This window comes from Solanum stenotomum, chromosome 4 (assembly GCF_019186545.1).
Source record: "Solanum stenotomum isolate F172 chromosome 4, ASM1918654v1, whole genome shotgun sequence".
Classification (NCBI taxonomy): Eukaryota; Viridiplantae; Streptophyta; class Magnoliopsida; order Solanales; family Solanaceae; genus Solanum; species Solanum stenotomum.
The window spans coordinates 29,763,940-29,769,967 of NC_064285.1; the positions used below are offsets into that span (position 1 = coordinate 29,763,940).

Consider the following 6,028-nt stretch of genomic DNA (forward strand, 5'->3'; position numbering starts at 1 on the left):
AAGACAAAATGAACTACTAACTGTCTATGAAGCCTCTAAACTAGGAGGGATGTCGGGACAAAACCCCCGGTCATTGTAACATCTAAAAAACTACTAAAGCAATAAATAGGGAATCCTCCGAAAATCAAGGAGGCTCACCAACTATCTGAGAGATGCTCAACTGGATCAACGAGGCGCTGGATGTTGACCTTGATTACCTGTATCTGCATTATAATAAGATGCAGGCCAAGTTGCATCAGTACATTGAATGTACGAGCATGTGAGGGGAAAACTAAACATGACATAAGCTTGAAATTAATCTGGAAGGAACACTTACCATGGCTTTACTTAACTCAAGAATACTCAACTCAAATGCAAAATAAAACAACAATAAATGTGCAGTTTATACAGAGCATTTAAAACAGTAAATGACAATTCAATGTATTGAAAAATACAATAACAACTCAAGTTAAATATATAATAATATAATATTTTGGGCGTTTCTCTAATTGACAACAATCACTATGAGCTAAAGTGATGATACAACGTCTCGCCCATGCTGCCAGAATTGTCCTATACCTTGCCATGATATAGAACGTGTAATGACTTGAAAAGTTGACTTTGGTCAACCTTCTTGGAAGACGTGCTCAGATGAAAATTCTGACAGCTAGGTTAGCTTCGGAAGATCGATTTTGGTCTAGAACGACCCTTTGTTCACTTCTCGAGAATTTAGATAGCAGTTGTGGAATCTGGCTCAAAACGATACTGGGTGTGGGACCCACTTTTTGTCGAAGCGAGCTCCAAATGGAAATTCCGCCTTCACCGTTGAGTCCGAAATATCATTTCCAATCAGATTCCATATAAGTTTTGTATTTTTCCGACTCCGAACGAGTCCGAAACATCGAAATTTAAGTTTGAAGGGTTGTAGAATTTTGACGCGGCGATGACGTGGCAGAGCCACGTGACGCCACGTGGCAGAGAGGTGAAATCTGGAAATTTCCAGAATATAGGACGAAATTCGTCCAATTTTTTCCTTGAACTTCAACTTGAGATTGCTCCTTCATTTTGAGTCCAAATTAAGTGATTCAAAAGGCAAACTTCAAGAGAATTTCGAGGGGAATCTAGTGGTGGTCTCAGAAACGCAAGGGGAGGCTTCATTTGAGGTAAGAAATTGATTTTTAGCCACTGCCAGGGTGATTTCCGGATGGTTTTTTTGTTGAATTTTGAAATGTGAGATCTTGATCATCGTAAGTCCGTTTTGAGTCATTCTTGAGGCTAACTTGTAGAGTTATTCGCAAGGATCGTCGTGGTATAATCTGTTTGGGTTGAAAGGGTCTCTTTTTCCGGAAATTGGTGATCAAGGGGCTGTCCATTTTAATTGTTGTGGCTGATTTGCGGTGTTTTAGGCATCTGTTTGTGGTAAAATTTTGGGGTATTAGTTTAGTAAGGTATTTGGGACGTTTCCACGGAGTCGATTTTGAGATTCTAATTGTGGGCCCCACAATCCCATTTTAGACCCGATTTTGGGTCCGTCTCCGAAAAATATAATTTTAGTGTCAATATATTCGTAATGACGAGGTGATTAACCTTTTGTTAGTGGGGAAGCATTTGGAGACCGTTCGGAGAGGAAAAGATCCGGTACCGTGAGTTGGAGCACGCGTGATCGGCTTTCAGGTAGGCTATGGTTTTCTCTCGTGAGATTGAGCATGTTTAGGCAATTGTTTATTGATTTGCTTGAGTATGGAGGGGTTCGGGTGTCGAGCATGCTAAATTTCTATAATTCCTGCCTTAGACCTTATTTCGGGAAAGTGTTGGATTATGACAGCATGTCTCTTGATATTATTGAATAGCCATATCTGGTGGTGTATATGATAATATTGATTTGAAGTATGTTTGGCCTTAGTCTAGGCTTAGACTAGTGTTGCCATAGACTTGCGAGATTTCGGATGTCGTTGGGCAGTAGAACTTTTTCCGACGTCGTTTCGGACGGTTAGCTCCTTGTAGACTGATATAGCAGACTTGAGTCTGATAGTCGGTAACTCAGCTTATGACCTTGTATCCATAATGCCCTGCTTTTATATCGGCTACAAATACCCGGTTAAAGTCCGTGGTCTAGCTTACTCATTATTGGATACTTCCTCGGCGATTTGGGGTATATGAGGGTCGGACTAAAAGGATTATTTATGGTAATCGGTTTGGTGATATTTCCCGCGACGGATGGTTGGATATTGATTCTTAGCTACAGTACCCGGTTAGAGTCCGTGGTCCAGCTTACTTTTTCCAGGCTTAGCTACAGTACCCGGTTCGAGTCCGTGGTCCAGCTTACCTGTGATCTGGTTTCAGCTACAGTACCCGGTTAGAGTCCGTGGTCCAGCTCATTTATGTCCAGGCTTAGCTACAGTACCCGGTTCGAGTCCGTGGTCCAGCTTACCTGTGATCTGGTTTCAGCTACAGTACCCGGTTAGAGTCCGTGGTCCAGCTCATTTATGTCCAGGCTTAGCTACAGTACCCGGTTCGAGTCCGTGGTCCAGCTTACCTGTGATCTGGTTTCAGCTACAGTACCCGGTTAGAGTCCGTGGTCCAGCTCATTTATGTCCAGGCTTAGCTACAGTACCCGGTTCGAGTCCGTGGTCCAGCTTACCTGTGATCTGGTTTCAGCTACAGTACCCGGTTAGAGTCCGTGGTCCAGCTCATTTATGTCCAGGCTTAGCTACAGTACCCGGTTCGAGTCCGTGGTCCAGCTTACCTGTGATCTGGTTTCAGCTACAGTACCCGGTTAGAGTCCGTGGTCCAGCTCATTTATGTCCAGGCTTAGCTACAGTACCCGGTTCGAGTCCGTGGTCCAGCTTACCTGTGATCTGATTTTGGCTACAGCACCCGGTTCGAGTCCGTGGTCCAGCCCACCCGTGCCCGACCTTTGGCTACAGCACCCGGTTCGAGTCCGTGGTCCAGCCCATATAGGTTGACTCATTAGCTATAGTACCCGGTTCGAGTCCGTGGTCCAGCTTGCACGTGGTGTATTCCCAATTCCTCACTAAAGCTTCAGTTTAGTCTTGATTACTCTCATCTGCAGGTTGAGGTTTTGGAGGTTGGAGAGATTCCGGTTAAAGTCCGGGACGTAATGAGATCTTGGAATATGATTGGGAATGGTTCAGTTACAAGTCCGGAAATTGGTAATATTGTGATAGACCTTCTAGCTCCATTATTTTACTTCAACTGTCAGTCCATCTGCCGGGCTTATGGGGGTCCGTGCAGGTGGTTTCTTTTATTGTGCACGAGCGTACCCGTCGGGTTTATGGGAGCCCGGCGGAGTTAGTTAGATTGCTTGTCTTTGTTGCCTGTACGCTCGTGTACATACCCCCCATTTACTACTCTTTGCACTTGATGTGACCCTTTATTCGCATTTCAGTTTACTTTTGCTTATCTTGCTCAGTCGGCCGATGATGCCTACTGGGTACCTGTTGTTTTGGTACTCATGCTACGCTCTGCATCTATTTTGTGATGCAGGTCCGAGCACTAGTAGCCAGCGTTGATCGAGCTTGGAGTAGACTTATCCGGAGACGGGGGTGAGCACACGGCGTTTTGTACTATTTCAGTCTCCATCTGTATATATAGACTTGTCTTTTTCCTTTCGAGACAGTCCAGTCTCTGTTGTCCAGTTTTGGGACTTGTACTCATTTAGTAGTAGCTCTGTACTAGTGACTTCCAGGTTCTGGGAGGGATCTTTATTTGTAGATTTGTTTTTGGTTTGCGTCCGCCTGTTTATATTGTTATTTGCCTACTCTTGTTTAATTTCTACCCTCAGACCCATTACTTGTTGTTCCGGGTTACGGGTTGGCTTACCTGCTGGTGGGTTATAGTAGGTGCCATCATGACTTGATAAATCGGGTCGTGACAGAACGCCTCAACTAAGTGGATCCACTAGTCTATGCTAAAAAGCACTAAGGAATCATCTAAAAAGAATGATCCTTTTTACCCACGATGGCTATATGGTTTATGGAAACATTGAGTTATTATGAACTCGTCGCCATATCGGTGTTCAATACTACTCCCAAAAATATACTCAGCTCATATGCTTTAAAACAAAATTCTTTCTTTGATTTGAGATAATTACTCAAAACATAGCTTAAAAGCTCTCTTGGAAATCGGTGTTTCCTCTCTTATTTAAATGTGAAAACATTTAACTCTTGGGATAATTTAGCTCCCGTGTAACTTTCGAAGAAAAGAACTTAACTCTTTACACTTTGCTCAACTCAAAACTCAAGTCTTAAAACAAAGTTAAAACGTTTGTGAAAGACTTTTGGAGAACTCTTTGAACTCATCTTGACTTGACTCTTAACTTTCCTTGAATTGAATTATGGATTCAAGGCTCATGATCTCATGCTTATTGATGATTTTATGATGTTTAGATGTACCTTAGAGTGTAGAAATCAACTAGAAAACATAGGACGTTGCTAGGGAACTAGTACGGAAAGAAGTGGGAAAAGGTGGTAGCACTGGCATCCCTGGCGCTCTGAGAGGCGCGGGGCGCCAGATGGTAAATTTCAGAGCTTGGGTTGGGGATCTCTGGCTGGTGCGGCCCCTAGAGCCCAAACTTTAGAAACCCTCTTGGAGCGCTTTGAGAGGCGCGGCGCCCCATCCCCCTCCCCCGAAAATCCCATTTTTCCTTCATTTTTCAACTCTAAACCCTCTAATTTCATTTGGTTCTTTCCCAGAACACTTAGAATCGACTATATCCTCAATATATGTAAGATTCTACTCAAAATCACACCTAATCTCATGAATTGAACTAAAGAAACTTCAACAACAAGAACCCCCAAGAACTTAAATGAATTTTATCAAGAATTCATAATCTTTTCTTTCAAAAGAACATAATTACGCTGAATTAAATCACGATTGACGCATGGGTGAACTAACCCAATGCTATGTGATCTCACATACCTCGTAGGATTAAATCCTTGGCGAAATCCACAACCAAAATCGCACGATCTTGACGAATCTTGAACTTTTCTTCTCCTTTCTCCTCTTTTCTCCTTTCTCCAAGCCCTAGTGTGAATTCCAATTGTCTAAACTCATCTAATTCTGATTAGACCCTAATTAAACTTCTAAAATTGAAAAAAAATAATTGGGTAAGGAAAATACCAAACTACCCTTCCAAAATCCGGATTAGACTTTCCTTGTCAAAACAACCCAACTTCAAATGGACATATCTCACTCATATGAACTCGGAATTGAGCAAACACAACGGCTTTGGAATGATAATTCAAAGATCTTTCCTACAGTATTTGTAAACACACCTAAATCATCTTGATCTTGGATCTATGGTCGCTTGAAGTTGACCCAAAACTCAAACTTAACATAACTTAACCAATTTTCCAGATTTTTCATTCTTTCTAAAACTAACTCTTTCTAATTCTAGCTCTTTCTATTTCTTTCAAATAGAGAGGTGTTACAATATCTCCCCCTTAGGAACATTCATCCTCGAATGAGATTACTCTTAGTAAGCTAAGGGTGTAACATCAAACATTTAGTTCAAACACCCAACAATCAAATCTAACACATCAAGTATATCAATTAAAGAGTACTAAGAAGAGAATTAGTACCTTGGTTTGGAATTTTTCCGGGCTCAAAGAGATGTGCATATCTATTCTTCATATCCTCCTCAGCTTCCCAAATAGCTTCCTCAATAAATTGATTTCTCCAAAGAACTTGTATTAATGCTACTTCTTTGGTCCTTAACTTGCGAACCTAGTGGTCTAGAATCTGAATAGGGATCTCCTCGTAAGACAAGGTATCCTTGATACCAATATCTTCAGTTGATATGATAAGTGAAAGATCTCCCATGCACTTCTTCAGCATGGGAATATGAAACACCGAATGGACCGCTGCTAACTCTTGTGGTAGCTCCAACTCATAGGCTACATTACCAATCGTTTTGGATATCCAGTAGGGGCCAATATACCGGGGACTTAGGTTCCCCTTCTTACCAAATCTCATTACACCCTTCATGGGTGAAACTTTCAAGTATACCCAATCATCTACTTCAAAT

At 42.0% G+C, this 6,028-nt stretch overlaps 1 long non-coding RNA gene across 1 annotated transcript; it reads left to right on the top strand.

Moving 5' to 3' along the window:
* Positions 1-1,021: 1,021 nt before the first annotated feature.
* On the top strand, positions 1,022-3,699 carry LOC125863248 (uncharacterized). The gene is made up of 3 exons (XR_007446118.1): positions 1,022-1,142; positions 1,577-1,653; positions 3,487-3,699. It is a non-coding gene; the product is annotated as an uncharacterized LOC125863248 (long non-coding RNA).
* The last annotated feature ends 2,329 nt before the right edge of the window (positions 3,700-6,028 follow it).